Source organism: Mirounga leonina, unplaced genomic scaffold (assembly GCF_011800145.1).
Source record: "Mirounga leonina isolate KUSES-001 unplaced genomic scaffold, KU_Mleo_1.0 Mir_115, whole genome shotgun sequence".
NCBI lineage: Eukaryota > Metazoa > Chordata > Mammalia > Carnivora > Phocidae > Mirounga > Mirounga leonina.
In genome coordinates, this window is record NW_023270268.1 from 42451472 (window position 1) to 42467174 (window position 15703).

At 36.5% G+C, this 15703-nt stretch overlaps 1 pseudogene; it reads left to right on the forward strand.

Annotated features, from left to right (window-relative positions):
* The first annotated feature begins 3410 nt into the window (after nucleotides 1-3410).
* LOC118000032 lies at nucleotides 3411-4061 on the forward strand (annotated as a pseudogene).
* The last annotated feature ends 11642 nt before the right edge of the window (nucleotides 4062-15703 follow it).

A 15703-nucleotide genomic window follows, 5' to 3' on the forward strand; every position in this document is an offset into this window, starting at 1 on the left:
TAACAGAAGCATATAAATGCATCGTGCAATTCTTCACAAGAGTCTGTACCAAAAAAGAAGCTATAGAATACATTAGGAAAATGGACTGTATTAGGTAATAGTTTTATATCAATATTTAGTTTCCTGAATTTGATCATTGTACTGTGGATATGTCAGAGAATATTTTTGTTCTTAGGAAATACACATAAAAGTGACATGGGGTAAAGAAAAATGAAGTATGTAACTTACAGGAAAAAAACTTAGCATATAATTATCTATCTATCATCTATTGAGAAGAGAGAGAGCACAAAAGTAACAAAATATTACAAATAGGTGAATCTGGGTAAAGAGAATTAGTTGTACAAATCTTGCAACGTTTTTTGTTCAGAATGATTTCAAGATACACAGTTTTTGAAAGGAGAAAGAAGCTCAGGAGGGTGTGCTGTCAGAGGAGTCCAGAGAAAACGAAGTTGCCACAGTGTCAAAAGCTACAGAGGTGAGTGAGGTTGGGGATTTAGATTAGATTTAGCAGCAGGGAGCTGCTAGTGAAGCCAATTTCCGTGGTTTTGTAGAGATAGAAGCCTGCTTGTCATGGGTGCAAATGAAGTGGTGTGTGGGAATACAGACACCAAGTTCTAGAATTTTAGCTGTTAAAAGAACTATGGTAAAAGGTGGAATGAGTGAAGGAATTGTGTTTTTTGTTTGTTTGTTTGATTTTAAATTGGAGAGGTGTGAGCATTTTTAAATGGGGATGGGGACCCAAGTTTGGCCAGTGAGAGGAAGGGGGAAGCGTTGAAGACAAGTGGAAAGGCGGTAATGATCAAGAAGGGAGGGCTCTAATGAAAAGTAGGAACAGGGATGAGAGACACAGAGAGGATAGGAGGCAATGTTGAATTCAACTTAATTAACTGGAAAATAGATCTTCTTAAAAATTGAAACAGTAGTATGATATCTTTTAGGTTTCCTTAAGAAAAGTCAGTTTATGAAATCCCTTAGATTATAATAAGGGAGGTAGCATATTCATATAGAGAACATGTTTTAAAGCTACTGTATGTTTTCAAATCTGGAAAATGCAATAATTTATCTTTAGTATTGTGATATCTCAAAAAAACATAGGGATATGAATTGCAATCATATGTCCTAGCATCTTTTCTTTTCTTTTTTTTTTTCTCTAAAATATCTCCCTTGTGAGCATGTCCATTCTCCTGATATTGGCTCTAACTGCCTTCAGAAGTGTGGCATTTGGATGTTTCACCTTAAACTCCATAATCTTCTTCCCCAAACCTGCTTCTTTGCACTTTTTTTCTTTAGTGTCTAATTGAGGTGAGCACAGCTCATTTTAAAATATTTTGATAGATACATAGTTTATTTTCAATGAATGAGTAATTGCATAATGCATTCTTCCAGGGTGCCGGGGCAGGAATCATGTGTTCCAAAGAGAAGAGTATCACATTTAATTTATTTTTTGGCTATAGACCAATCGAGGAGGTAATGATTTAGCATCTATGGAGTGGCCTAAGAAACAAACAACACTAATTGTGAGGTCTACTTTAAAGTCTCATTAAATGCCAAGGGAACTGTCAAAATTTCAACCTTATAATTAAAATATTCAACTTTGGTGTTTGTGTTTGAACCTGGGCTGAAATTGAGCAAATGGAACTACGTCAGCTGCAGGCGACACCAGCTTTGCTAGCATCTGCTCTGTAAGAAGCCCAAGTAACTTCTTAAAGAGTTTGGTTAGCTTGTGGCATGTAAATACTCACCAGTGAAACAACTCTAACTGAAAATGGTAAACTTGAGTTCAATAGTTTTGTTTGCATGGGAATAGGAGGAAGTGATAGAGGAAAATAAAAAAGAGAAAGTGAATGCAGCAACAAGTATTTCTCGAAGAAGAATAGAAAAGCAAGATCTTTTTTTTTTTTTTTTTCCTGGTACTATGTACCAGAATGTTAGTTGACTATTAACTCTCTGCTTATTCTTCTTTGAATTGTTGGAACCAAAGCCATGTGACATTTACTCCTCAGCTTCCTTGTATGTTACATTTTTTATTTTCTTCGGACAAAAGACCATGGCAACTTACTTGATTGGGGCCACAAATAGACAAGCTTTTCGAATCTCAGAATCTATCAAATGTAAAGGGACTAGATTATTTTAGCATTAAATTAGATTAAGATGTGTTTTTAGAAAAAACCGTATTTATCCTTTTTGCTATGGGGTCATATTTGAACGGGCAGTTGTATGAGAAATTGCTTTAATTTTTGTTGTTGCTTCTACAAGATTGTAAGAACATATATAGATAATGTTAATCCTGTTCCTCTAGAGTTGTAGTACTTTTTCTTAACATCCTTCTATGATCTGGGACTGCTAACATTTGTGAAATCTCTTCGAGAAGACATTTACTTTAAGAGACAAAACAGCTATGGTTTAACTATGCAAGCAGATCCACCCAAAAAATCTCATTCATAAAATAATGGTGCTTTGCAACAAGTTCATTTGACTGTGGAAATTTGAAAAATGTGTTATTGCTTGGGTCATTTTAAAAACCATGATTTGGAAAAATATGGTGCGAGTTGTAATTCTTTCTAATTAAAAACCAGGCAAGCCCTTAGGTGGGAGTCACAGTGAGCTGCCCTGAGTTTTTCCCAAGCCTAACAAAAGAAAGAAGGACTGGCCACTGCTTTAGCCTGCCAACTGTGCATTGTTCAAGGAATCAAAATAAAGAGGCAAAGGGGTCAAGGGTTAGGAGCTCATATTTCCACTCTACATGACCCCGTCTCGGGGCTGGGGTGCTCTTGTCATCTGTTTCTGAAGGTCTCTCACACAAGAGTCTCCTCCACCCCTTTTGGGAAACTCCTGTGTAGACTATGCCGGTGATTAATGAAAAGGGCTCACAGGAGACCTTCTTAAAATGCTTTGGACAAAAGGGTCCTCAGCACGAAGGCTTCAGAAGAATACCTGCAGACATTACTGTCTTGAGAATACAGTGGAAATATCTGTGTTTTCCACTAATCTACCTTTTTACAACATATCAAGTAACTTGATTAATGGTGTGCCACTTTCTATTCTTATTAAAGGCTGTCACCAGGATACTTAAACTTTCACACTTCATGTATCGCAGAATATCTGGCTGATTTTTTATGTTGTGTTCATTATTTTAAGGTCGTATTAGGTGCTACTGGGTTGAATTCTGAAATTCCACTTAGGCCACAAATATTGGAAAATTATAAATCATGTTCTAGCAAATGACATTTAGATGTATATGACAATTTTTATCAAAATCTGAAAAAGTAGAACATAAATTATTAACGCTATCCTTGTGACATAGTAGGCGCCCGAATAAAAACGTACTTCATTAAAATCCAAACCTTGTAGGTTTTACAAGCCGACGGTGAGGCTTTGCGTTTTCTCTTCCGCAGCCAGCGCCGAGAGCGATGGGCATCTCTCGGGACAATTGGTACAAGCGCCGCAAGACCGGGGGCAAGAGAAAGCCCTACCCCAAGGGGCGCTGCCAACACTAAGATTGGCCCCCACCGCATACACACAGTCCGAGCCCGGGGAGGCAATAAGAAGTACCGCGCCTTGAGGCTAGACGTGGGGAACTTCCCCTGGGGCTCTGAGTGTCCCACGCGAAAAACAAGGATTATCGATGTTGCCTACAACGCATCCAACAACGGACTGGTCCGCGCCAAGACCCTGGTGCAGAACTGTATTGTGCTAGTGACAGCACACGGTACCGGCAGTGGTACGAGTCCCACGGGGCACTGCCCCGGGGCCACAAGAAGGAGGCCAAGCTGACGCCCGCGGCAGACGAGATTTTAAACGAAAAACGATCCAAGAAAATTCAGAAGAAGTATGATGAAAGGAAAACGAATGCCAAAATCAGCAGTCTTCTGGAGGAGCAGTTCCAGCAGGACAAGCTTCTTGCGTGCATCGCTTCAAGACCAGGCCAGTGTGGCCGAGCAGATGGCTACGTGCTAGAGGGCAAGGAGCTAGAGTTCTGTCTGAAGAAAATCAAAGCCCGGAAAGGCAAATAAATCTTCCTCCTATCTTCGGTCATGTAATGAAGGTGTTTATTGTCCTGTAAAAAAAAGAAAAAAAAAAAATCCGAACCTTGTAATTATCACATTTTCACTGGCTGCTTTGCTAGAAATTTCTCAAGAGATTATGAGACATATTAATGAAAATCCAAAGGTGATTTTAAAAGATTCCACCCCCACCCCAAATACTTACAAGACAGTAAAATTAAACATGCTGTGGCTATTATTTTTTCCATTGGTTTAGGACAGTGAAATAAGACATAGGCTCTAGTTCTAAGAGCTACCAGGGGTCCAATTTCTGGAAACCCTAACGTCTAATGCCTAACCTACAACTGTACTGATTAGGACAGTGTTTCACCAATTCCGCACTGTTCGCGCTAATGAGCCTGCAGAAAACTGGGAATTATCAGTTAAAGCTGCTGTTAAGCTGCTCCCCTCACAGTATATCAGCTCCACGACTTTCTTACTATCCTACAATTCAATATAGCATCCCTCGAAACAGTCGGCTTCTAGTTAACATAGAAATTTGTTGTGAAAGAAGGAGGGCAATGAGGAGAGGCCATATTTGTCTATGACCATGAGTATAAAATGCCTTCAATGGAATAGCACATTCTATCAAATAGCATCCCTGTACTCTGTCTGCATGGGATTTGATAGGAATCTACTTTGGACCAAATGCATCCTTTCTTCCCATTTTCTGTGCTTACTCGCTTTTCAGAGCAAAAGGAGTTCAGATTTCCTAACCGCTGAAGTGTAAATCATAGCTATGGGACTATTGAGGCGATTTTGACCGAACTGCAGAGAAGCAAGAAGAAAAGAGTAGAAACACCTCTTTTCATCAAATTTCATTACATTTCAATTTAGATAACTAGGAACAAGACAGCTTTTTCCTGTTTTATCGAACTGTTTAACCTCCAAAATAGCCATGGCTATGGAGAAGTAATGTCTGAGTTTTGAGGGTACAGTCACACTTTCCAGATAAACTAAATTATGATTACAGGATAGCCTTTGATGCTGAGAGCTACACTGCAAATTTTCAGGTTGCTGAAAAACCGATCCAAAGGTAAGGGTTAACACAGTGCGTACAAGGAGAGGGAAACAAAGGGAGAAAAATTTTTTTTCAAAACTGGTACAAGGCCTCTTTGCTTATTTCCAGGACCAGTCAGCCAGATTTAAAGTTTCAGCTCATGTCCTTCTTTTCCTCTGAAATGATTCTTGGATCACATCCAGCCAAATGCTCTTCATGCCTTCTCTGCCAGCCCTCCCCCACCCCCACCCCCACCCCCACCTGTACCTCTCACTCACTTGTCTTTCCACCAGGTTAAGTAAGTGGCAGGGTGGTAGGAGGGGTAAGAACCTGACCTCGTGCTGAAATATAACTCTCTCATTTACCAGCTCTGTGAGCACAAATTCCTTAACCTCTCTGTGCTCCGTTTCTTCACATGTAAAATGGAGATCTGAATAGTACCTACAGGATAGTTTTGATAAGCGGATTAAATTGTGAATTTATGTCAAGTACGGAACACAGGAAGCACTGAATTATTACTAGAGCCATTTGCATGCAGGTGTCTCCCACACATGCTCCTTGAAGGCAGGGGCCAAGTTTTTCTTTTTAAAGAGTCCCTGAGTTGCCTTGTTTTTAGTGTGCAGTGGTCATAGCTCTCAAATGAAAACGGAATGAAAGAAAGAATAAAGGGGCATGGACGGCAAAGGTTAAAGTTTTGTCACCTGATGACATTTGATGCTGCCTCAGTTGCACAGAACTATTGCTCTGCTCTCTCACCTTTGCTTCCATTTCTCCGCGGCTTCCACCCGGAATTCACTCCCAACCTGTCTGCAGCCTGAACCTGAAGGTGGAGCACAACTTTCGAAGTTGACAGGTCCTTCCGGAAGGAGGGGAAGGATGATAGGTGCGAATTCGCATCAGGAATACATGACCCAAGTGTGTTTCTATATGAATTTCAATACGAAGACCTGCAACGTTTTCAAGATCGTGGAACTGATACTCTGTGATATTTATGTCAGGACAAGGAATTTTACTTCAGATATAAACTTTAAATTTGGAAACTAAATCACTTGTTTCTTAGGAACAAGGAGATAATACTTTGCAGAGAGAGAGGGCCAAGTGCTTTTCACCTCCAGAGATGATCTCTAATTCTGCCAGAGAAATGATTATATGGATAAGTTTAACTTTGAAAATAGACATAATACCAGGCCCAGATCTTTATGTGGGGGCTTCTGTTGGCAGTCACCTCACCTTTATCAGTGAACCTTATCATATTTGCGTGTCATAATCGCTGCCTTGACAGAATTAGATAAGCACCTGTAAAGATTTTTAAAAGACATTTGCTCCCTTTATCTGCAAACTGTCAGCACCTTTGCCTTTAAGCATGCTTGCCTTGCACAATATAGGTTACTAGTTTGAAGATTTGAATTAGCAGATTGTTAAAAATGCCAGTAACTAAAGTTACTGAAAATGCACCATTTTCACTGCACAAGCTTGGGCTGGCTGCCACTGGCCACAGGAGATAATAAACAAATGTGTTCCTAGAGATGGCCTTCAATATTAAAATGCTGGCCCCAGCAAAATTCCGAGCTTCGTGTATTCATGGTAATTGATGTCAACAATTAAGAAAGACCATGATAATTATGTGACCAGCGACTAGGCTTATTTGAGGTGTAAACAAAATACCTTTCATGAACTCCAGATTGACTTCCCACTTTGCAAACATTAGCCCCTATTTACTTGCTGGCCTTTATAACATAAACATTGCTGTATCATACTATTAAAAGGAGTTCTCTGCTCAGGAAACTCAAGGTAATATCATCTAGCATTTTGTCATTCTCCCAAAGAATTAGTGCCTAGGGGAGGCAAAGAGAACATTAGTGAGGATTAATAGAATTTTTGAGTGAGCCTTCTTTTTCCCTCCTCTCTCTGTCCCAGCTTTTATGTGTTAACCTTCAAATTATTTGAGCATGTTTCTTTGTGTGTTGAATTATTAAAAGTGGTGTATTTTTCAGTATCTAGCCAGTAGATTGTTTATGATGGCTTCACATTTTTTTCCAACAGCCGCAGTATATTTAAATTTCTAGATTTTAATATTGTTATGCTCTAAACTTGGTTTAAATTCCAAGCAGTTATGAGATGATATGTCTTCTCAAAAAAATATATCCTCTCCAGGTATATTGATGTAGTAGTTTTGCTGACTCTCTCAGAGGGCACTTAAACCATCATCGAACATCTTTGGGATTTGATAAGAGATAGATTAAAAAACTCTTACAAAGAAGTTTTCTTTCACCTCACAAATGGTGTGATGTTTTGCGAGTAACTTGTCCGTGTCTGCATCTAAAATTTCATGGACTTGAGCAAGGTGATTCTGTGAGTTGCTTCCACGCTGGGGTCATATTAGACACTGTAGTGGATGGGAAGTCTGAGGCCCTACCTCTTGTGAAAATTGGAGGGAAGGATGGGCTTGAGGGTGCAGCATTTTACGTGCCATAAAGTTCTCTGCATAAAAAGCATCAGATAGAAAGCCTATAAACCACACCGTTCTGATGAGGTTTCCCTCTCCAACAGTAACAACTATTTCTTAAACCTCAAAACGGTAATGTCAGGCACACTCCAATTCCAGACCTTATGCAAAGTGGCCATCAAGTGGATTGAACAAACATGCTTCTGAAGCATTTTTAAGAATTACATAAGGTGAAATCACTGTCATGGTCTCTGCCTTCATTAAAATAAAAATGCTTTTATTTTTTGCATATTAATATGGTCACATTCTGAAGGTCCTTTTTGTGGTTGCAGATTGCTCAGAAAACCAGTGATATTCCAAAATATTTTTAAGGATTCTTGTCTAAAGATATCAATTCTTGCCCGTAGTTAACAGTTCTATCAGGTATCTCCCTACTCTTTCTCACACTAATGAGACTGGTGGAATTGTTTTCCTAATTTAATTCAGCCCAGCCACACCAATGCAATCGTCTGATTCCCAGGTCTTTCAGTTAGCTGCGGAACTGAAGTTCTTGGTTAAGTCGAAACTATTATACACATAAGTTGCCATAAATAATGATTCATTGAGAAGAATGTGGGTCATAAACATAAAGAATATAATATAAAAGATAGTTTCAAGCATATGTTGCTTCATTTCTGTTCAAATAGTCTGGATAGCCTGTTAAGATGCTCCAACTTCCTGTAATAGAGAGTGAAAAGAACATTTTTCTACAAAATGTGTCCCTCTTGGTTATTTAATGTAGCAGAACAATAGCAAAATAAAATACCAGCAGAATATCTGATAATTTTTTATTGAGGAAACAGGGAAGTTAGGATGAAATGTAGGACTCTTCAAGTTAACAGGAAAATACACTTATAGCTTTCAGGCCCACCTCAAGATCCTCTAACATTTATCAAAAAATCTCTTCAATTTTCAAAGGCCCTCTAAAGACCTCCTGGGACTATAAACAAAGGCTATATTGTATCCTTGGCTGAAGCTTGTTAAGTGGCTCATGAATAATACTAAATGCATCCTCCCCATAAATCTCCTTGATGTAGGACCACTGTTATCCAGCCACAAACTTTACTGACATCCATCATAAACTCGGAGATGGGAGATTTGCCATATGCATCCAAACAACTGCTTCCAATGTCCCATCCATGTGATTCTCTTGAACACATGAAGTCAGAGAAAAGAGAAATACTGACACTTTTTTTAGTGCAATGTATTGAAAACACTTCCAATATTCTTTGCACTGATCTTTCAGAACAATAATTTAAGGTGATGAATAATCAGAACTTACATTTGCAATAGCACTTCAGAGTAACTTGAAAAAATTGAGTGTTGTGAAGACTGTTTTAGATTCTAGACATTTATTTTTTAACCTTTTTGTAAGAAACTTACAAATAATGTCTTTAGATATCTATGTAAGTTGGCAACAACTTGGAGGTGTTTCTTCTAATGAGTAACCTATTTTTGACAATCTATTTGTGACACAAAAAAACAAACAAAAAACAAAAAACAAAAGAAGAAGAAATGGATGGCAAGTAGAACTTGATGCATCTCAGTGATGTTCCCTGTAGAGAGGAAGAGGAAGTCCACGAAGAAATCACCTGTTTAGAGTCATTCTATAGGTTAGAGGATTTAGTGGGAAGTTCTGTGTCCCTTGAAGGAGCATTACTCACCTTTTTTCTTAAAAGTATACTTATCATGTAAAACTACATCATTTCAACAAGGAAAAGATATGTATAATATCTCACAATGGACTCTTGACTCTCAGGGTAAGCATAAGCAAACTTGGACACTTTCAATAGGTCAAAGAAGTGAAAGACCATGTAAAATGTATTTCATCCACTGCCCTGTGATTTAGATCTACTAGGAAAATATTGTAATTCCTACAGTCATGATTTAGTGATGTCAATGTTCTTTCCAGGAACTATGGATAAAGTTAAATTTGCTCTTCAGTTTGTTAATGCTTGCATAGAGAATGTAACTTTCTGAATGCCTCAGTCTTAGTACCTCTTCACAGTGACTGTAAATCAAGCTATGGTTATTTATGTAGACAGGTGCATATCAGCCTCCAGTTATATATGCATATAAATTTTAATTCTTCTGGAAGTCAGTAGCTTGTCTGTTTTCCATGTACTATAGGCTAATTATATATAACTTTATAATATAACTGTAATAAAGAAGCCTTCAACACTTAGTAGGTTCTTAATGTAAAAACTTAAATGACAATTAAAATGTTTGCTAGTGTTTAAAAAAAAAAAAAAAGACCCAGGCCCAAAATGGAGTCAGCTGTGCTAAACCCCATCTCAGCAAATCAAGACTTGGTATCTAATGTAATTGGAGTTTCAACCTCTCCCAGGAATATTATCTTAAAGCAGTCAATCTGAAATTTCCTGGTCAAAAGTAATGAGATAACCTGCCTGTAAGACCCCTTCTGACCCCCCAAAAGATGAGGCTTACCTCATCTTGCTGCCTTCTGCTTATTAAAGTCTTCCACTTTGGACAGTTCTTTGGATCTCCTCTCAATTTGCTAGATGGGATGCTACCCAATTCATGAATTGTTGAATAAAGCCAATTTGATCTTGAAACTTACTCAGTTAAAATATGTTTCTGATACTAGTATAGATCAAAAATATTAGATTAACCAACTGAAAGTTATTTTATTGCTGGAAAGTGTTTCTAGACCTGGAGTTTGGGAGATTTAGGTGGAACTACATAAGAACACATTTAAAACATGGAAATATTATTATTATTGTTGTTATTGTTGTTGTTTATTGTTCACTAAGAGAATTTACAAATGCTAAAAAACAAAACAGTGTTTATTTGAATAGGTGGATGCTAAAGGAATAGTCTTAGTTCAGTGGCAAATAATTCCTAGACATATCCCCTCACATTAGCCATGGGTAATGATTAGTACTTAGTTTGAATTACAAATCTGTAGTGTTTATATAATTCTATATAAGGAAAATATGTTGTAGAAGATTGAATACTTTTGTGTTTTAATCAAATACTTTATAGAATTATAAATTAAATTAAGTTATAGAATCATAAAATAAGGACCCATAATTATACCCTTCAGCCCGCTTCCTCCAAAAAATAAAATAAAATAAAATAAAATAAATAAAATAAAATAAATAAAATAAAATAAAATAAAATGAAATAAAATAAAAGAATAAAACTCATTCAGGGGAAGTCTTCCAAACTTATGCTCGTGGGCAATGGAGGTCGTATTTTGCATCATTGGCCAAGTATGTCAAACTTGACATGCAATGTCAACTACATTCCAAAAGAAACGAATATTCTGTTGATACAGCTGTAGCAGGATATGCTTTTCTTCCTACAGAAGCAATTGTCTCTATTGAAAATAATGAAACTATGGGAGATAATATCCCCAACAAACTTGAGGTTTATCCAGCATATATCTAAATATTAACAAAATAAAAATGAACTATTTGCTTACTGTATTTGTCCTCTTAATATTTTGTGTGAATTCATATACATGCCTGAGTACATTACATTTGCCTTGAAGCCTTTGGTTAATTATTTACCTGGAAGTGGTGATGATGTCATTAAAAGCTCTATAACCAAACGACATTTATTTCCCATTAAAATTGGCTAATATTGGCACTTAGAAAGTTTTCATTGTCCTAGAGCAAGAGATGGTAATTTTTTCTGCAAAGGTCCAGATAGTAAATATTGTAGGCTCCATCTAGTCTCCATGGCAACTATAACTTCTGTTCTAGCCAAAGGCAGTCATAGACAATACATAGAGATGTAGGAGTGTGACCCTACTCCAATAAACCCTTATCTATGGACATTGAAATTTATATCTCACACAATTTTCACATGTCACAAAATATTATTCTTCCTTCAGTTTTTTCCCCAACCATTTGAAAATGTGAAAAGCAGTTACAGCTGATGGGATGCACAAAACAAAAGCAGGCAGTGGGGCTGGGTTTGGCCAGTGGGTCACAGTTTGCCCATCCCTATTCTAGAGGAACATTTGGACAGACATTTACTCCACAATTTGGTTCATTATATGCTATTTTTGGTGCAATATTTTGTTCCTCTTAAAGAATCAGGTTTATATATTTCTCCATACTGAATGTCAAGGATTAATATTTTTATTTTGAAGATGGGGAATGAAGAAGACAAGCAGTGAAGTGAGGAGCTAAGCTATTTGCACTAAAAAAAACCAAGAAGGCAGAGTCACTTGACTTTTGTTTTTTCAAAGGAAAGCTCTTTTGTGATATTTGACGGTGTCTCAATAATGATGTTGCAATCTTGAGACTCTCTGGAGAAATGCAAAAGTGACACCCTCTCTAATATTTCATTACTGTGTTACTTTTGCTAAGAAAATGAACATAATCTGAATAAAATTAAGACTAGCAGTCAGCATATAATTTCTGAAAGTGTAAAATTGAAGTAAAAGTTTATTTTCTCAAAATACCATTAAAAGATGATAAATATGTTGATATGAAAGAGGTTCTTAATAATCATGTATAATTATCATGAGCATTTAAATTTATATTAACTCTAGAAGGAATTTTTAATTCTGTGATCTTAGCCAAGTTATTTAACTTCATTAAGCCTCAGTTTATTCCTACAGAAAATGGGTATAATTTTACTTACCACCTAGGATTTTTTTCAATGTTTAATTAGGTAATGCATTTAAAATGTTTAGTATAGTTGTAACTTGGAAAGAATAAATGTTCAATAAATGTTAGTAATGATTATAAATACAAATGTTTATTTCTTAGTTTTATTTTTTAATTTACTTTTTAATTTTTAGCATTGTATTTGAAAATAATGCATGGGAATAATAAAACTGTTATATTCAGTTTTATAATATTTGCCTATCCTTCTTCACACCAAAAGTCTTAGCCTGTAGAGGACGCTACTTGTAATAATTGTAACTGTTTTTTGGTGATTAATTCCTTTTCTCTAAATGATGTGATGGTATTACTATTTATTGATTTATTAATTTTGTACAATATCTATAAACCTCATATTAAAATGGGTAAGGATCTAACTCATTGAAACAACTTCCACCTACTCGCTTCCTGATTCTAAAACATCAACTACCTTTCTCTTCTTTTTTTCCTTTCCTCCTCCTCTTCCTCCTTCTCCTCCTACTTCTTTCAATTTTTTTTAGAAACTATCTAGATATGTACTTATTCTTCTCTATAACAAGTACACTTAGAAGAATCATTGCCCACCTAAATATACATATCAGAATCACTTCTGAAGCATTAAAAAGTACAGTTATAAATCAAACAGAATCTTCAGGGATTGAGAATAGGTACATCTACTTTTACAAAAAAGTAGATTGATTAAATCATTTATTTTGTATTTAGTAATACTTTTTAATCTGTAGAATGAAATATTTCTTTAGCTCAGGAAAGTTTTCTTCTATTATGTCATCAATTATTTTGTCTGTTTTCATAATTTTTTTCACTCTGAAACTCTTATAATTTTAAGCTTACCTCCCCATTCTCTCTCCTTCAAATCTATTCCCTTCATTCTCCCTCCTCCAAATCTTCTTTCTTAGTTCTGATTTATGTACTTTTCTATAATTTTAACAATGACAGTACACTCAGCTCTGTATTTTTTTACTTGAAGATGATGACACTGATAGGATTGTTCTCTTTTTGTGAAAAGATAAATTATAATTTATAGTATATAACTAATATTAAATTATACTTAAGGTTTATTTTGTCACTGTACCTGCCATATAACAATCCCACATTTGATTGAGACTCTATCAATAAAACCTGTAGTATCTGAAACCTTTTTACATAGCAGAGTGGAGGTGGTATGATGGTATCTTATCTCTCACCATGAGTTAGTATGTATAGAAGTAACTGGGGAGGCTTGAGCCAAGACTGCCAGGAAGTTAAACTTTTCAGGGATTTGTGAGCCCCTTTAGAAGGTATTTACCTTTTGGGAAGGGAGAGACCAAGCATAAATGGATTTGTCATGGAAGGTTGTAGAAAATGGTGGTATTTAGTTTATACTATCTTGCTTTACCGACTATCCCAATTGATTTCCTCATGGATCATGAGGAAATGTTTCCTCATGAGGATCATGTTTCCTTCTTCCCCAATATATGCACCATTTGCCACTAAGGCACTTAGGCTAAAACCATAATAAATGGAGGCTGTAACAATTAACTTTTTAAGATTTTTAAAGCACAGAACTCAACGTGTTTAATGCACTGAAATTCAAATGGGGGAAAGAATGATTGATGTCACTTTGGTATGAAACAGCATTGTAGGTTTCAGAATACATAAGTAGGTTCCAGAACACATAATATGGCCTTGGCATATGAGTGGCTTATTAGAGTTTTTATGGCCTTGGGACCCAGCACCCAAGGCTCTTTCAGTGATGATACTCTGTGATCAAACCATAGCTATTTTAGCTTTTGTAGAGGCAGTCCTCTCAGCAATAAATATGGGTAGTTTCAATGTAGACCTCGGCATCACCAACTTCTAGGGCAGCTTTGGCACCTTGATCATCCCTGGCAAAAGATCATGAATCAGTGTTCAAATTTAACTAAGAACAGATCATAATGTCATCTGAGGCACAGGAGACAAAGAACTTCACAAATAAATGAATGAAGATTTGAATGGAGAGTGGGAACTTCCTAAAAAAGAGGTAGGATGCATAGTCAGAACAATAGTATTTATTTTCTCACTTACATGAGATCCCATTTCTTTGTATTTAAACTTGGCCTGCTTAAAGCATGTGGAAGATGTCAGCTTTGGAATAAAGGACATTAAAGACCAAAAAGGCATGAGCATGTGAAATTCATGAGACTCTCTGGCTTAGGAAAATAATCGTCAATAATCAATAAGTCAATTTTCCAGATATAAACACTGTGCTTACTGTAGCTTACAAAAACAACTGAAATTTTCCACAGTTCAGACTCAGAGCCTAATTCTGCTTATACTAGAGGCAGACAGGGGAGTCCTGCAGGAAGCCTGGGGACTGGTAGCCCATAAAGGTTTGGCTGGTTTTGATGAAAATTAGTGTGATATGATACACAGATGAAAGAGCAAATGGGTTTTCTTTACTTGATGAAAGCAGTGAATTCTGAAATTATGCACAGCAGGTACAGATGGAAGATACTGCACAGATACCACACATAGTTTTTATGCCGAAACAATTGTTTTATCCTTTTACCTCACAGCCTTTTTGTGGGGAGAGGAAGAGCAATAAATAAGCATATCAATCTAAATAAGGAGACCTTCTTTTATAGGGAAAAGTAAATGATAAAAAGACAATGATAAATCACGCTGCTTATTCTTCCTTTATCCATGTGTTAAGTGTTTATTGAGTCCCTACTATGTGCTGGCTGGCCATTGTGTCACTGCAGATTTCTAACTTTCCTCCATTGACTAAAATAGAATTGTGTGATCTGGGTCATTTCTAGGTAATACCGTGAAGCAAATGAATGTTCTGCAGACTTTGCTTTTCCCTCTCCTGAGACTCTGCCTCTTCCATTCCCAGAATTATCATTCATTGATTCTACCTGCTAACACTTTACTCTCTCCTTTCAATTATAATTTCTTTTAAGCATCAGCCTATTAAAGCTTAAGTCAAAATCCAATGCTAAAATAAACCAGTAAGACAATGTGTGTGTGTGTGAGTGTGTGTATGTGTCTGGAAAGGTGTTTTGGAGTGAGAGTTGTACTTGAAGGTCAACAGATCACACAACATTGGCACCATTCTCTAGACCTCCAAAACCAAATTTGTGTACCCTTTTTTGAGATCCTTGGGGAAAGAAACCATTTGTATTTCCTTGGCCTCTCCACAGTAGATAATAAATCTTTTCTAGAATGAGTTAGACACTTTAACTTATTCAATCATTCAATAGCTGAGTACTTTACTATGTTCTAGGGGTTTGGGATATTGGAATGAACAAATTAGACAACAAAAAAATCTCTGTTCTCATAGAGCTTACATTCTAGTGGGGGGCAGGGAGATGACAGTAAGAGTAAACATCATAAAATAAATTATAGAGTTTGTAGTAATGTAATAATTTTCAAGTTAAAAAATAGAACAGCAAAAGGAAATTTGGGAATGCTGAGGGGTAGGAAAATTGCAATTTTAAGTAGAATGAGAGTAGACCTCATTGAAAAGGCAACGTTTGAACAAATACTTGAAGGAAGTGAGGAAATTAGC